This window comes from Notolepis coatsorum (assembly GCF_963971535.1).
Source record: "Notolepis coatsorum genome assembly, chromosome: 15".
Classification (NCBI taxonomy): Eukaryota; Metazoa; Chordata; class Actinopteri; order Aulopiformes; family Paralepididae; genus Notolepis; species Notolepis coatsorum.
The window spans coordinates 93,127,831-93,146,496 of NC_140179.1; the positions used below are offsets into that span (position 1 = coordinate 93,127,831).

Below are 18,666 nucleotides of genomic sequence, written 5' to 3' on the forward strand. Positions count from 1 at the left end.
AAAACACATGCAAAACACATTCAATTCGAAAATAAAATGAGCAATATAAAATCACCCTACCAACCAGAGCCTAAATAGCAACGACACTGATATGGTTGATAGATAGATACCACATTTGTTTACTTAACACTTTGATCGCCATGGGTTAAATTCATAATTTACCATCCCTCGCCAGCTCTATTTGTCTATGGAGAAGTTCCCCTTCTTTGCAGGGCTATAACTTTTTTAATTCTATTGCTACATTGCCATTATTATGGCCCATTCAATGTCCTATATGTATTGTTCAGGGTGTAGCAACGTTAAACTTTTTCATTCACATATTCATACTAAAATATGGTCTAAGGTATAAGTATGTTTTTATCATTTTCTGCAGCTTTCTTCAGAACGTGATTTATAGCCCTAAATGCATTATATTGATGATGAAATACAGTTTGGTAGCGATCGGCGCGAGATGAAAAATTTCAACTGGACGTACTTCTAGAATGATCTACGTATGATCTGATGATGACCGGATGGGCGGGGGATCGTTTATAATTCCGTGGGCAGCGTTAGATGATTCATCCAGAGTGGGTCATATGTTCATCATAGCAGTTTATATGGAATACGTTAGAAAATAACGCTGAATCTTACCGTATGTTCCTCGCGCCGTTGGACGATCAGCGTGGAGTAGACCGTTTTCGATTATGGGATGTAGAAATTCCCGATCCATTTCCAGGTTGTATAATAGTATATACGTCCAAATAACGTTGTTTATTGAGTTAGGGCAAGCGATCTATTATCCAGTGTTTCAAGATGGAGTCGCGGGAGCTATAGAGTGGCCGGACCACATTTGTTTGAGTACTACCGGTTCAAAGGTTAATATCCGGTTGGCGATCTGGCGATCGGCCACCAGATGGCGCTCTTGAACCGCTAGAGAGTTGAGAGGAGATCAGCACTGTGTCTCAGAGCTCCGGAAAGGAAATATGATTTCGATGACAGATATTGACATCAAAGACGAGTTACGGCGTCTTCGGCAGAATGAGCATGGCTCTGAATGACGTGAAAACTCGTTCCCGGCGATCATAGTGTTAATTAATCCGTGCGTATATCCAGTACTATTTATGTCCCGCCGGCTGCTCCTGGTTACATGGCCAGTGGGGCAGGACTAGCCGAGGGGATTGACATCACACACAGAGAGGGTGCAGGGTAGGTTGTAAAGAGGGTAGGGTGCAGGGTAGGTTGTAAAGATAGGTTGCAGGGTACTAGGTTGCAGAAGGCCGCACAGCGCTGCACACTATCCCGGCGTTCTTTACGCACCAACCACCAGATTTTTGAAATATTGACATCAAAGACGAGTTACGGCGTCTTCGGCAGAATGAGCATGGCTCTGAATGACGTGAAAACTCGTTCCCGGCGATCATAGTGTTAATTAATCCGTGCGTATATCCAGTACTATTTATGTCCCGCCGGCTGCTCCTGGTTACATGGCCAGTGGGGCAGGACTAGCCGAGGGGATTGACATCACACACAGAGAGGGTGCAGGGTAGGTTGTAAAGAGGGTAGGGTGCAGGGTAGGTTGTAAAGAGGGTAGGGTGCAGGGTAGGTTGTAAAGAGGGTAGGGTGCAGGGTAGGGTGCAGGGTAGGTTGTAAAGAGGGTAGGGTGCAGGGTAGGTTGTAAAGAGGGTAGGGTGCAGGGTAGGTTGCAAAGAGGGTAGTGTGCAGGGTAGGTTGTAAAGAGGGTAGTGTGCAGGGTAGGTTGTAAAGAGGGTAGGGTGCAGGGTAGGTTGTAAAGAGGGTAGGGTGCAGGGTAGGTTGTAAAGAGGGTAGGATGCAGGGTAGGTTGTAAAGAGGGTAGGGTGCAGGGTAGGTTGTAAAGAGGGTAGTGTGCAGGGTAGGTTGTCAAGAGGGTAGGGTGCAGGGTAGGTTGTAAAGAGGGTAGGGTGCAGGGTAGGTTGTAAAGAGGGTAGGGTGCAGGGTAGGTTGTAAAGAGGGTAGGGTGCAGGGTAGGTTGTCAAGAGGGTAGGGTGCAGGGTAGGTTGTAAAGAGGGTAGGGTGCAGGGTAGGTTGTAAAGAGGGTAGGGTGCAGGGTAGGTTGTAAAGAGGGTAGGGTGCAGGGTAGGTTGTAAAGAGGGTAGTGTGCAGGGTAGGTTGCAGCAGGGTAGGTTGCAGGATAGGTTGCAGGGTAGGTTGCAGCAGGATAGGTTGCAGGGTACTAGGTTGCAGAAGGCCGCACAGCGCTGCACACTATCCCGGCGTTCTTTACGCACCAACCATTTTGCGGTCAATAATCGGGCCTAGGTGAAGATGAACCGTTTCAGACTGCATGAATGAATGAATGAATGAATGAATGAATGAAAACTTTATTTAACAGATTGCAGAATGGGTACAATACAGTACGGCTCAATACATACAATTGTTAAGGGGATGCAGACCTGAGAAAGACGTTTGTCTTGTTTCCATCAGGGTCCCCCATTTTCAATTCATATGCATCTGTACGTATAATTCAGGATAACGATCATAAAGTATACAAACGGTATTATGACAAATGGCTCGGATATAGCTTTGCTTTGTCTCGCAGCTCCCGACGCACGATTTAACGCCACTATTTACCTAGCCCCTTTCGTGACTGCGTGTAGCCTGGGGCCCCCTAAGTAGTACCTGGATGGTGCGGGCTAACTAGCTACCGTTCTGGGACTGGGAGCTAACGTTATAGTAGTACCTGGATGGTGCGGGCTAACTAGCTACTGTTCTGGGACTGGGAGCTAACGTTAGTAGTACCTGGATGGTGCGGGCTAACTAGCTACCGTTCTGGGACTGGGAGATAACGTTATAGTAGTACCTGGATGGTGCGGGCTAACTAGCTACCGTTCTGGGACTGGGAGCTAACGTTATAGTAGTACCTGGATGGTGTGGGGTGTGGGCTAACTAGCTACCGTTCTGGGACTGGGAGCTAACGTTATAGTAGTACCTGGATGGTGCGGGCTAACTAGCTACCGTTCTGGGACTGGGAGCTAACGTTATAGTAGTACCTGGATGGTGCGGGCTAACTAGCTACCGTTCTGGGACTGGGAGCTAACGTTATAGTAGTACCTGGATGGTGCGGGCTAACTAGCTACCGTTCTGGGACTGGGAGCTAACGTTATAGTAGTACCTGGATGGTGCTGGCTAACTAGCTATCGTTCCGTGATTTATTTACTAACAATTGTGTGTATTGAGCCGTACTGTATTGTACCCATTCTGCAATCTGTTAAATAAAGTTTTCATTCATTCATCCAACCTAATGTACCTTTGTTTACCTGAACGACGAGACTGCAGAAAGGACGCGCGGTGTTGTCGTCTACTTCTTCTTCTTCTTCTTCTTTGGAATTAATGGCGGGTCGCAACCACAGAAAGGCGCATACCGCCACCTACTGTACACCCAGCAACTGGAGCAGATAAAGCAAGAACCCGGCAAAGAAAATAAAACATAAAGAAAAACCAATAAACCCAGCACAAACAAAGCAAAATACCCATCCCTAACATCACCACCCTATACAAACCTAATAATTAAAACTAAAACCTAAACACAAACTAAAGAAATTAAATCCGAGGTAAGCGACAGTTGCGATTGGAGGATCAAGAAAAGAGGGCAGGGTTTGAGATAGGTCCATTGAAAACACTAAACCCAAACCCAAATCCTGCACCCCTATACTGCCCACCTCATCCCTCAACAATACGCCCAACGTAGAATCTGTACTCTAACGGTACTCTATCCCCCCCCCCCCCTCACAGTGAGCTGTGGTGTTCCACAAGGAAGCATACCGTAATTCCTCTAATAGTAACTGGGTCTCAAATACAAGCCGGGTCTCTATTAATGGCCGGGTGCGCTCTTGAGCTAAGCAATTATAAGCCGGCCTCCTAATACAAGCCGGGTTACTAATATACTGAGCTGCATACTGAGCTTGTTACTTGATTTCACTTTGAAAACGTTGAAATGACCAGTGACCACCTGTAATTGCACTGTTTACTATTTCATACAGTACTTGGTTTCAATAAATGAACCCAGTACATTTTACTGGGTTCAAACTGACACAAAATGTTGATTTATTCATTATGATCCGTTTGAAAATTTGAAATATAGGCCTCCCTCTTATACAGGCCTCCTCCTAATACAAGCCTGGTACCCGCTACAGTTGAAACAAATACAAGCCGGGGTTACTATTAGAGGAATTACGGTACATTACTAGGACCGCTACTCTTCCTAATTTATGCAAATGACATGTCGTCAGCCTGTGACTGCAACTTGTTCCTGTTTGCGGACGACTCAGCCCTGCTGGTCTCTGACAAGAACAAGTTGCAGGTTGAAAAAACCCTCAGCTCGGAACTAGGCCAAATCTGCATATGGCTCGCTGATAACAAACTATCATTACACATGGGCAAAACAGAGTCCATTCTCTTCGGTTCAAATAACAAACTCAGCAAGACCGACGGCTTCTCAGTTGCAGTGGGTGACAATATTGTCACAAGGAAAGACGAAATTACCTACCTGGGTTCCATCCTAGAGGCAAATCTTTCCTGTGACAAAATGGCATCCAATGTAATAAAAAAAGTCAACCAACGAACTAGATTCTTGTACCGGATCTCCTCTCTGGTAAACAAGAATACCCTGAAGACTCTGGCAGGAGCACTCATTCAAGGGTACTACGACTATGCGTGCACCTCATGGTACCAAAGCACCTCAAAGGCGCTTAAAACAAAATTACAAACATCACAAAACAAACTGGTCAGACTACTACTTGACCTTACCCCCAGAACCCACCTCACCCCTGCCCACTTTGACAACCTAGGATGGCTTAGAGTAGACAACAGAGTACAGCAACTTGCAATGGGCCTGGTCTACAAGATACACTATACGACTAAGGTACCCATGTACATGTCAAAATACTTCCCAAAGGTCAGTGAATACCACAACCACTACACCAGAGGAAGCTCAACAAATCATGTTAAACCCAGATTCGGCTCAAACAAGGGACTAAATACGTTTCGCAATTATGCCACATCAATGTGGAACGCCCTACCCAAAGCTGTAAAGGAATGTGAATCCCTACCCACATTCAAAACCGCTCTTAAAGAGCACCTACGGGAGGCTGCAATTCGAAACTGGCCACCGTAAATGCCCAAAACCCCCACCACCTCCTAATAGACAGTCTCCTCCCCACCGCATGTATATATTCCCTCCCCGCCGTATGTATATTTCTCTCCCACCCACCCACCCCCTCCTAATGTACAGTTCCCTCCCCATCATATGTATATACTCTGTCAGGATCTAGGGGTAACAGTACTGTATATTTGAATACCGTTTATGTCACAAATGTATCAGTACTAAATACCTATATGTCCCTATGCCATAAATGTCATGTATGTTGTGTATGTCATAAATGTCTATATGAATTGAAAATGGGGGACCCTGATGGAAACAAGACAAACGTCTTTCTCAGGTCTGCATCCCCTTAACAATTGTGTGTATTGAGCCGTACTGTATTGTACCCATTCTGCAATCTGTTAAATAAAGTTTTCATTCATTCATTCATTCTGCCCCCCCCCCCCCCTCTCCCTCACCGACCCCACAAGACCCCCCTCTCCCTCTCATACCGAGCACAATGAAGCAGCACATGTTCAACAGTATTTGCCCGCGTCCACCTCTTGTTTGATGTGGTCGTTCAAATAGAGAAGGCATGGGTCAGTGAAATCATCTTGGATTTCATGTGTCTTCAGGAAAAACACGTATTATGTTATAGTCGGAGCTCAAATCTGTATTAGTCAGAATAGTGGTCCCCAGGTGTACTTCCTCCAGTTATTACATTGACGTTCGGCATGATTGCGACACGGTAAATTCTAGCTATGTGGTTGTACAAGCAAAAAGGGAATATGTATTTAATTTGGCCCAAAGACGAGAGGCAGAGAGTTTTTCTTTTTCAACTCGTAACCGCTCAGGAAAACTTTCTGAATGTGATTAAGAAGAGATATGAGTCATTTACAAATGGTGTAACCTGGTAGAAATTGCAGGCATCTGAAAGAGCGCTGAACACAAAAGATAAAATACATTTATTATTTTTATTAAGTATTGTACAATGGGTCAATCCACACTAGACCACAGGCACTAATATACAAGGAAGAAAGCTGCCTAGTGTGTGTGTGTGTGTGTGTGTGTGTGTGTGTGTGTGTGTGTGCATGTGTGTTTGCTTACATAAGCCATTTTAACCTGAAACCAGAAGGCAGCAGTTTCAGTTCTGTAAACCCTGGAAGAGCCAACAACACGACATCAAAGGCACAGGAGACACTGAAGACCAACAGCAGGGTGTCCCTTCGTTCAGTAGCCCTATGTTTATAAAACACACTCTGAACTTTGGGACAAGTCAGGGCTGCTGAAAAAGGAAACGCTCTAAAGAGGCAATTACACTGCACATCAAGGTCCTGTGGAAGCAAAATAACATATGTAAAGGAAAAATAAGCCAAATCATAACCTGCCTCTGATGAAATCATTCTGTGGGTATGTGACTAAAAATCACATTGGCCTGTAGGGGTCAGTGTAGGACAAATGTTTAAGGCCAACAACTTGTTGTACAATGTACATCTATCTCCAGCTATTTAGAACATCCTAAAATCCTGTCATATGTCCTATGCCCAACACCTTGCAACCTCCCACACAATGCTCAATCTATGAACTGTAGCCAATAGACCATCATAAACGACAGCTCTAGGAACATTTATAACACTATAGAAGCAAGTGGTGTTCTGGCGGCTGATTGGCACAGTGGGCAAGGCGCTCGCCTCTAACGCAGGAGACGCTGGGTTCGAGCCCAGCTCTCGGCGTTGCTACCGGCTGGCCGGTCGTTCATACTAACACAATTGGCAAGTGTTAGAGGGTGGGAAAGCCGGTGGGTGGGGATTTGGGGTTGTGGACAGCGACTCCTACAGGTCGGTTTGGTGACGCCGGTGCGGGTGAAGCAGGATGTAGCGGGGGCAGCGTGAGCCTCCCACGCGTTACTCCTCGCCACTGAGAGATCGAGCTGCTGCGGTGAAAAGATGCGACAGGCTGCCTCCTCGTGTACCGGAGGGGACACGTGATGCAAAGCTTCTGTCCTCACTACAACCGGCCTGTGGGAGGCATAGTCTAGCAACGTTCAAGACAGGGGAGGGAAGAATTGGATACACGAAATTGGGATGGGAGAAAAATAGAAAATGGGGAGAAAAAGTGGATAAAAAAGTGGTGTTCTTAGAAAATAGCTATTTAAATAGAAACACTTCCCTCTGTAACCTTAGCCTACTATTTAAAGGTGTATCTTTAGTCACGTTAACATGAGCTGTGCACAACCAGTTACAAGTAAAAGTTCACACCTACCCTGTTTGACCATGGTCCACTTAAATGACTAGTCCGTTTAGTTTGTAGAGGTGTGAACACGCCCTTAGTGTGGATAGCTACTAACATTTAATGCCAATTAAGACACTAAACATGAAGATCAACAATTCAGGTTATCCTCTCTGCGACAACCCACTGATAAAGCTAGTAGAAAAGCTCAAAGACTTAAGTGGAAAAGCATCATGCTACAGAACATCATGGTTTCAGTTCATCAGTTCATGCCAAAGCACATGAATGCAATGTACAACAAAATAAAGGAAGAAGAAAGTGCATTGAAAGTCAAGAGAAGTCAAAGTCTAAATTACAATGCCAAAAAAAAGTTAGGCCACCATGCAAATCAAACCACCTTCCAAAAGTAGCACGCAGGCCAGCTAGTGCTCAATAAAAGTGTTTGCCTCCCCCAGGTCAGTGGTATTTAAGTCAATGTATAGGAATCTACCTGCTGTGGCTGACTCTGAATCAGTTTAGAAGGTTTATATATATATTTTTTCTTTTATGTATATATAAAAGCAAAAGACAGAGAATGCACTAAGGCCATGTGAAAAGACCTATCAGCTATGCTCTTCAGAGGATTATACTCAAGGCCAACTGATTGTGTACGGACCAGCTGCACACCTAGAGATTCTTCAGAAGACAAGCAAGGCTTGGCTTTAAAAGCCCTTCACGAGTGGCTCCGAGTCCTGGGCATCATATTTCACACTATTCATTGGCAAAAGCACCAGGGGATAGGGCATAAGGGAAATATGCGCCGACCTTGCCACAAAGGTGAAGGACAATGAATATATATATTTTCTTTTAACATGCCTTCCCAAAAAGGGACAAGGCAAGCAATTTGGCCCCAAAAGAGCATAATTACACCCACTAAACAGTAAAAGTGGTCCTACCAAGGCCATAGGTCTCATGAATGAATGAGTGAATGAAAACTTTATTTAACAGATTGCAGAATGGGTACAATACAGTACGGCTCAATACATACAATTGTTAAGGGGATGCAGACCTGAGAAAGACGTTTGTCTTGTTTCCATCAGGGTCCCCCCCTCAAGCCACCAATCATAATAGGCCGTGTGTATTGCTCCATAAAACAGTTATGAATCAGCATTGAGTGGTGTATTATGTGAATCCAGATGGGAGGTCAATAGACAGCGGAGCATCTCTCCAGTTCTCAAGCCTGCAGCCCTGCTGCTCAAATGAAGGAAGAGTTGAGTGGATGAGAAATGTTGATTCATGTTTGGAGAGTATATGACGTTTTTATTTTGGTATGATTAATTATAAGCTGTTTTCATATTGTGGTGGTGGTTTTATAGATATGAATATCATATCTGTCATAATAAAACTATGACCAAGGGGCATTTGTAAAATATATCTATAAAGCTATCTATTTATATCTATCTATCTATAATTATATCTATTGTAAAAGGACTATGAAACAGTGTCTACAATATGCCATATCTACTGTTGAGGTTCCATGGTAACCGGCATGACCTTGAGAGTTCTCTTTCTCTCTGTCGAGGGAGGGCCAGGAACTCCTACGTTTAGCTATATGACAGACTCACTGGACAGACGGGAGCTTCTTGAGGCGAACTGCTGGACAGCTAAGGGACTCACTGACTCCAGAATATATTCTGTTGTCTTTTATTTTTCTGCATCAACTGCTCTGTTATTCTTATTAATTTAGAATAATTAAACTATAAAATAAATCCACATTTGAATAGAACTAAATAATTTGTTGCGACGGATCCCCCTCTTTCAAAGAGGATCGGAGCACGGTCGGAATCCAAGACAAGTCCCATTGTTGGCCATTCAAGGTTTCCCATAAAAAGATTTATTTGTGGACCAACACAATATCAGTTAGAACCACCGCAAATAGACAAAACCGACAACAATCTGTCAAATGAATCAACGTGATATTTGTATTGTTCAGCCCTGCCTGTCAGCTATTGACATTAGCAAAGACCATTGTAGGTCATGCTGGACCTACAAAAGGCCTTCGACACTGTCAATCACTCCATTCTGATTGACAAGCTAAAAGCAATTGGTTTTGATAGTCTATCAGTGAGCTGGATGCAATCCTACCTGGAGGGGAGAGAACAGATGGTGGAGGTAAATGGTACTCTACCCCCCCCCCCCCCCCCCACCTCCTCACAGTGAGCTGTGGTGTTCCACAAGGAAGCATACTAGGACCGCTACTGTTCCTAATTTATGCAAATTTAACAGGACCAAATCATCAGTTTCTTATTTATTTATTTAACCTTTATTTAGCCAGATAAAACATTGATCTGGTCCAAGAGGCCCCAACAGGAGTACAAATATACATATACATACATACATATATACATACCGTAATTCCTCTAATAGTAACCCCGGCTTGTATTTGTTTCAACTGTAGCGGATACCAGGCTTGTATTAGGAGGAGGCATGTATAAGAGAGAGGCCTATATTTCAAATTTTCAAACAGATCATAATGAATAAATCAACATTTTGTGTCAGTTTGAACCCAGTCAAATGTACTGGGTTCATTTATTGAAACCAAGTACTGTTTGAAATACGGTAGTAAACAGTGCAATTACAGGTGGTCAAAAAAAGTAAAATAAAGTATAATAGTGCAATCACAATACTGGTATAATAATAATAATAATAATAATAATAATAACTTCGTTTTATACAATTCTGAGGTAGGCTTACTCTCTTGGTAAACATTAACACCATACCATTATATGGTATTTACTGCACAGCCAGGCCAGCATATAACAACAATAACAAAATATACCCGGCTTGTATTAGGAGGCCGGCTTATAATTGCTTAGCTCAACAGCGCACCCGGTCATTAATAGAGACCCGGTTTTTAATTGAATACCGGTTACTATTAGAGGAATTACGGTATATACATATGTAGACACGTGAATGTGTCTGACTGTCATTCCAACTGTTGTGTAATTATTGTTGTGTAATTTTGCTTTGTGACTCGTTTTGCTCTGGATGCAGTGAGACCTGGCAGAGGACTATCGCCAGGGGGAGCTGGTGGGAGTTGGTCTGGCAACAGGTAGAGGTGACGAAGAAGATGGGATCAAGGAGGAGTCTCACGGGTGGAGCTTTCTCTTCGCCAAAATTCCCAGATGAGAGAGGACGTGTCGGCGGAGAGCAATCTACCTGGAGAACACGCGGAACGGCATGTGCATCGGAGCGAGTGGAAGTAGTAATCACAACAAAAAATGATCTTGCCAGATCCAGCTATAGGCAAAGAGATACTGTCTAGTATTTTCTGTACTCTATTTAAATTTTTTCAAAATGGTTTTTGTTTTACTGTAATTTTAACCTGTACTGGATACAGTATTTTATGTTTGTCTGATATTTGCTGAGCTTACAGTGTTATGCACATAGTAGCATGAAAACTGGGACATGTTTTGTTGTGATTCTCCATGTTGAAATGTTGACTGATTTGAGAAAATTTATATTTACATCAGTCTGCATCATTGATTTGGGTATATGGAGATAAATAAATTATATTTTCATTGGTCTTGTGTAGTGTTTGGTGAATTTATTGTATATTTGCACATTCTCTGTGTACTTCACTTACAGTACTCTAATCACTGAGAAGTAGAATAGCTAAATGTGTTTTAGGTTAAGCACAGCAGTGTGTAACTGGTTCAAACAGAATTAAGTCATATGAAACGTGTGTTTCATATGGTAACAAAATGTAGTTTTTATAAATTAGTGTATAGTTTTGACAAGAGTGTTTAATTTAGCAAAGGATCTGAGGTGTTCTGATAATTGTGTGTGTGGTTGTGCTAATTGTGTGTAGTGTTTTGAAAATCGTGCTTAAGCAATCGGGGAAAAAACTGTATTGTGTGTTTCATTATATACATATGTCTCAGTCTTCTCATAAAAAAAAGATTATATTTTTTGGTCTTTTCCTGCCTTTGGTCCGCTTTGCATTCGCATCTCAAATGAACCGCAGCAGGGTTCACTTGCAAGAGTGAATGAGCTTTACCACCCCAAACCAACTGGTCTATCCGAGGAAATGAACCAGGGTTCGATTAAAGCTTATTATAGTTTATCACAGTATCATAAGCATGACTTTGTCAGTGGACACTGGACATGGGTATGGATGGCTCCAGGTGCTGCTGCGTTAAAGTGCACATCTTCAATACCTATCTGTACTATTTAAAAGCACAGTGCAGGACACACTCAAAGGTTATCGCACCTCAGAGATGGCAGTGGACATGTATGACAGGACAAAGGCCATATGTAATGGCCTTGGGATTGAGGAACATACTACCAGCCAAAGGAGGAAGCAGAAAAGGATGGACGAGTATGTAGTTTAGTCATCTTGTGGCACAAGCTCAGACCTCAGCTCAGGAGATCAGCTGAGACAGAGACTGTTCTATCCAGTCCTCGACAGAATGCTGCAAGAGCTTGAGAGCAGGTTCTCATGAGTTGGAGAACAACTTATGAGAGGCATACAGGCATGTTATCCAGCCTCAGACCAGTTTCTCTCTATGGAATTGCTGTAACCCTTCGCCACACATTACAATATCCAACTACTGCCAGAGGAGATCAGAGTTGCAAAGTGTTTCCTGGCCAGGACAGGCAGAGATGCAGTCCCTACTATCCAAAGTGTCTTTTCCCGCCTGGATGATAATAATCGGAAGCCCAGGGCTAATAACGCCACTGGTGTGTGTGTGTGTGTGTGTGTGTGTGTGTGCGTGCGTGCGTGCGTGCGTGCGTGCGTGCGTGCGTGCGTGCGTGCAGGCTTCAGTTCAGCTATAGATGGCACCAGTGCAACAAGACGCTACTGTTGCTTTGCTGCCTGTGCCTCAAATAGCCTGCTGTTTGATATCTTTGCTACAGTATCTGTCAAGAATAAGAGGGTATATATTGTTCCCTAAACCTTATTTTGATGTTTGGTAAAAAAACATTTAAATAAAATAAACTTTGCAATAACCACTGATTGAATACATTGTATAAACATGTGCCTTATTGTAAAGTAAATTTAAGAGGTAATATATTGAACCTATAAGCCTAACATTTTGTTTATTTTTCCGGTTAACACAACCTTTTAATTAATTTCCCCATAGCATCTCTGCACCGAGGCACAAGCTTGACATGTTCAAATGTTATTTTTTCCCCACTTTAAACCACATCATACCGTCTTTTGCTGTCGTCAGGCTGTCACGTTTAAAGCTACACGTGTGCTGTGCCCGCTGGCGTTCATTGCTCTACGGAATCACAACACGACATTTTCCTCAATGAATAATTGATGGCGGGCCCAGATATAGTGACTCTAGTCTGCGAGGCTCTTGTTTGCATGGCCTGACGTAGGACGAGGATTGATTGATTGATTGAAAAGTTTATTAACAGATTGCAGAATGGGTACAGTACAGTACAGCTCAATACATACAATTGTTAAGGGGATGCAGACCAGAGAAAGACTTTCGTCTTGTTTACATCAGGGTTCCCCATTTTCAATTCATCATAACATATATGACATACATGACATACAGATAGACAGTACTGCTACATCTTAACTGTACATTGGATTATCGACTAAACCTTACTTGGTCCCAAGAAGAGGGTCTCGTGTATTATTGGGTTAGGACATTTACATTGGAGGGGGTTGAGTTAGGACATTTACATTGGAGGGGGTTGAGTTAGGACATTTACGGTGGCCAGTTTCGAATTGCAGCCTCCCGTAGGTGCTTTTTAAGAACGGTTTTGAATGTGGGTAGGGATTCACATTCCTTTACAGCTTTGGGTAGGGCGTTCCACATTGATGTGGCATAATTGCGAAACGTGTTTAGTCCCTTGTTTGAGCCGAATCTGGGTTTAACATGATTTGTTGAGCTTCCTCTGGTGTTGTGGTCGTGGTATTCACTGATCTTTGGGAAGTATTTTGACATGTACATGGGTACCTTAGTCGTATAGTGTATCTTGTAGACCAGGCCCATTGCAAGTTGCTGTACTCTGTCGTCTACTCTAAGCCATCCTAGGTTGTCAAAGTGGGCAGGGGTGAGGTGGGTTCTAGGGGTAAGGTCAAGTAGAAGTCCAGAAACACCAGAAAGGCAGCTGGCCCAGATGGAATAACGGGACGTATACTTAAGTCCTGTGCTAACCAGCTAGCCCCTGTGTTCACCACCATATGTAATCTATCCCTGGCGGAATCTGTGGTACCTGCCTGCTTCAAGGTGTCTACTATTATCCCGGTACCAAAGAAATCCTCCCCAACAGGTCTCAATGACTACAGACCGGTGGCACTCACTTCTGTGGCCATGAAATGTTTTGAGAGGCTGGTTAAGGATCACATTTGTGCCTCCCTCCCCAGTGATATGGACCCTATGCAATTTGCATACAGGCCAAACAGGTCCACTGATGATGCGGTCTCCCAAGTATTGCACAGCACCCTCTCTCACCTAGACCGCCAGAAGGGGGGCTATGTGAGACTGTTGTTCATTGACTACAGCTCAGCGTCCAGACTGGTGGACAAGCTGATCGAGCTGGGTCTGAGCTCCGCTCTGAGCGCCTGGATACTGGACTTTCTGATGAAAGGCCCCAGGCGGTCAGGGTGGGGGGTCAGACCTCCAACACCATCACCCTGAGTATCGGGTCGCCCAAGGGCTGTGTCCTGAGCCCCCTGCTGTATTCACTATACACACATGACTGTGTGGCCAAGTTCAGCTCCAACTCCATAGTGAAGTTTGTGGACGACACAGTGGTGGTGGGGCTGATCTCTGACAATGACGAGAAGGCCTACCGGGAGGAGGTTGAGGTACTGGAACGCTGGTGCCAGGACAACAGCCTGCTCCTGAACATTGGTAAAACCAAGGAGCTGATCGTGGATTTTAGGAGAAAACAGCAGGGGACACACACACCACTGAGGATAAATTGGGCTACCGTGGACAGGGTGAGCAGCTTCAAGTACCTGGGGGTCCACATCTCAGAGGATCTGACATGGACAACACACATAGACTCAGTCATAAAAAAGGCGAAGCAGCGCCTCTACCACCTGAGACAGTTAAGGAAGTTCAGAGTATCGGGGAAGATACTCCAGTCCTTCTACTCCGGAGCTGTAGAGAGCATCTTGACTGGAAACATCACTGCCTGGTATGGAAACAGCACGGCACAGGACAAGAAGGCCCTACAGAGAGTGGTACGCTCAGCCGAGCGTACTACGGTATTGCACTACCACCCCTGCAGGTCCTATATAACAAGAGGTGCAAATCCAGAGTCTGCAGAATAATGAAAGACCCTGACCCAGGGGCGGACCTAGCACATTTGGCGCCCTAGGCGAGCTTCACCACTGCGCCCCCCCCCCCCCCCCCAAATCAAAACATCTTCACCCTTTCACTGCCGCGCTACCAAATGGTTAACCTTTTTCACTGCGACAATACACAGAAGGTTAACCCTTTCATGACCGTCGGTTGTGTGATAGTAAAGGGTTAACCCTCTGTCATGTGGCAGTGAAAGGGTTAAGAGTTATACAGTAATGTAATGCACCTTTATTTTTTACAAGCAAGAACAAGAGCTAAGAATAAATGTAAAATGCACACTAAATAATTAAAACAAATAAACAACTTAGCTAACACACAATAATAACAATAACAAACAATAAAAGAATGTGCAAATTTGCTTTCAAAGAAAATTAAGAAGAAATGTAAAGTGCACACTAAAGAATTAAAACAAACAACTTAGCTAACAATCAATAATAATAATAATAACAATAACAAACAATAAAACATGCACATTTGCTTTAAAAGAAAATTATGTATTGTAAAATATATTACACATATAATCAAAATATAATATGCTAAATAAACAAACAAATAAATACAAATTACAAATTCACTTTGACTAAAGAACTATTTACATTCCACTCCCTATCATCACACTTCAAGGTTAGCCTGTAGCTCCTACTGGTTTCCATTTACAGTGCAATCCTTCTGGCCTTCCTAGCTGCAAAGTCATCAATCACATCATCATATGAAATCTGACCACCAACCTCATGGTTAATACTGATTACAGCCAGACCACTGAGGCGTTCTTGAGCCATGGTTGACCTCAGGTATGTTTTCAAGAGTTTTAATTTGTGGCCGGGTAGCGCAGCAGACTAAGCGTCTGTCTACCACCGCAGAGACACTGATATCGAATCCAGCTGTCAGCGATGCCTCCGGCTTGGCCGGTCGTCATACTGACACAATTGGCAGTGTCAGCGGGAGGGAAGCCGGTGGGTGGTAATCTGGTCGTTGTAAACAGCGACTCCTACAGGTCGGTCAGGGCGCCTGCACAGCGAGGAAGGGATCTGGGTGAGGTAGTGTGCCCTCCCACGCGTTACACTCACCCAATGAGAGTCCTCGCTGTCAGGTGAAAAAAGGCTGCTGGCTGTCTCCTATGTATCGGAGGAAGCATGTGATATACTTTAGGGCTCCCTAGACCGGCAAGTAGGGAGGAAATGCGCGCAACGACCAGGAAGGGGAGGGGGAATTGGCATAACGACTAAATTGGGATGGGAGGAAAATACAAGAAAAATAGGAGGAGAAAGTGGATACATTTTTTTTTTTTTTTTTGGAAAAACTCTCGGCTGAAGCTACTGTTACTGGTAGCGTTGCACTCATCCGCAGAGCAATACACAAGTTGGGATATATTTCTGTGAGCTGCTTTGTGTGTATGAATTTCAACAACTCAAGAGTTGTCATGCTCTTTGATGGCAAGTCAGGTACATTTTCCAACTCCTGAGCCAGCTCCTTCCCATCCAAATCAGATTGCCCTCCATGGTTTAAGGTGTGTACAAGTGCCTCTGCTTGCTTCGGAAGTTGTACAAAATTGCATACCTTTCACCTTGGCATGTTTCTCTTCTTCTTCTTTTCTTCTCTTTTTATACTGCGACCTGGATGGCTTTTGTCTCTTCATAGTTCTCTAACATTAGTCTTTCTTTCCTCGACGCTCAATTCTATAAACACTTGACCGATACCCATCAATGCACAGCACTCTAGCATGTTCTGACTGTGAACACCTAAAACGGAGGCTCAGACCGACTGACCGTTTTAGATTTTTGGCTCATTTTCCCTTATGTTAAAAAAAAATGTATGTAAAAATAATGGTTGCCGATATAGAGGGGGGCGCCAAAACTGTGCAAAGTAAAAAAAAAAATATATAAAAAATAATAATAATATATATATATATTTTTGTATTATTATTTTGGCGCCCCCCTCTGGGGGCGCCCTAGGCAACCGCCTATATCGCCTGTAGGAAGCTCCGCCCCTGCCCTCACCACCCCAGCAACAGCCTGTTCAAGCTGCTGCGGTCAGGCAAACGCCTGCAAACACCAGTAACTAGGACAGAGAGACTTCGGCTCAGCTTCTTCCCCCAGGCCATCAGAGCCTTGAACACTGAACTCTCCACACACAAGCACACATGAGCACACACACAACACACACACTGTACACGCTCACACACTAGCAGCCACTTTAACATGAACACACACTCATGCTGCACACGCTCACACTTATGGTCACTTTACAAAAGGAAAGGTCACTTTAAAAATAGGATAGTATAACTTGAGATTGTATAATATAGCATTGTATAGCAGTGTACATAAAGACCCAGTGTCTCATCCGTAGCTAACAGTGTATTGCACTATCACAGGACCTAGCATGTCTTACCATGCTCTTGTAAAAACTCATGTACATATACCGATATGCCCTACTTTGATTACTTGTATTATTGCACAAATGTCATTCTCATCCTATTGGATTCTTATTATATTATTATTATTGTATTATGCACAATCGTTGCAGGCAAGACCCCCCGCATTTCACTGAATACTTGTATGCCGTGACAAATAAAACTCTTGACTTGACTTGAAAAAGTCTGACCAGTTTGTTTTGTGATGTTTGTAATCTTGTTTTTAGCGCCTTTGAGGTGCTTTGGTACCATGAGGTGCAAGCATAGTCGTAGTACCCTTGAATGAGTGCTCCTGCCAGAGTCTTCAGGGTATTCTTGTTTACCAGAGAGGAGATCCGGTACAAGAATCTAGTTTGTTGGTTGACTTTTTTTATTACCTTGGATGCCATTTTGTCACAGGAAAGATTTGCCTCTAGGATGGAACCTAGGTATGTAATTTCAGACTACAGGAGAGGGGAGAGAAGCTGGTCATAGACTACAGGAGAGGGGGAGAGAAGCTGGACCCCATCACCATCGACGGGGCTGCAATGGAGAGAGTCAGCAGCTTTAAGTTTCTCTGTGTCCACATCACCGACAAACTCACCTGGGACGTCCACATAATCACGTGGTAAAGAAGGCCTAACAACGCCTCTACCACCGCAGGAGGCTAAAGAAGTTCGGCATGACACCCAAGATCTTGAAGGCGTTCTACAGGGGGACAACAGAGAGCGTCCTGACGGGGTGCATCACCGCCTGGAGGGGGAACTGCACCGACCTCAACCTCAGAGCGCTGAGCAGAGTCGTGAGGACAGCAGAGTCGTGAGGACAGCACAAAATATCTGTGGATGTGAGCTTCCCCCCGTCCAGGAAATATATGAGAGCGGGTGCATTAAAAAAGCCGGGAAAATTATCAAGGACCTTAATCACCCCAACCATGGACTGTTCCAGCTGATGCCGTCTGGAAAGCGCTACCGCAGCCACACAGCCAGAACCAACCGGCTGAAGAACAGTTTCTTCCCCGAAGCCATCAGACTCGTCAACAGAGCCCATTGACGCTCTCATCTTTATTTTATTATTATTCTATGCAAATTTTATTGGAAGCTGCTATGGTCAAGGGACCACAACAAATAGAATTTCACTTTCTTTGCTGTAAGGTACTGAAAATATGACAATAAACAAATCTGAATGTGACCCGCTGTTGCTCTCGTTCACGTCTGTGTAATGAATAAGCAGGCAGCACGCTCCCCCTATAGGTAGTTACTACTTACTAGCAAGGCAAGTATAATCAAGACCCGATCATTGATCACTTCTCAGACCCAAGTAATAGAAAACAGCATGAATGGCAATAAATCATTTGAAAATAATATACTTCTTACACATTAAATAATAATAGATAATAATAAATAAAATATATATATCTTCTTGCCTTTGTTTACTTCAATTGTATACATAATATAACGTGTTACACGCATGAAATGTATCTTTTCGCATTTCTCTCTTTTTCATGTCCACTGAAGCTAGAAAACACATTTCAGTCACTACCTGACGAGCCTCCATCACCAGGAGGACGGGGATCAGATGTCAGTCCCACTAGAGGACATGAGCAGGACAGAGGACTGCAGCAGCAGCAGCCA

General features: G+C 43.9%; 1 protein-coding gene across 1 annotated transcript in view; it reads right to left on the reverse strand.

Annotated features, from left to right (window-relative positions):
• Window positions 1–3,320, reverse strand: part of LOC311242142 (uncharacterized protein) — a gene marked incomplete at its 3' end in the record, with an annotated part of 40,018 nt that extends 36,698 nt beyond the window's left edge. The window contains exon 1 of the mRNA XM_084331095.1: window positions 3,266–3,320. The remainder of the gene's footprint in view (window positions 1–3,265) is intronic.
• Window positions 3,321–18,666: the final 15,346 nt, after the last annotated feature.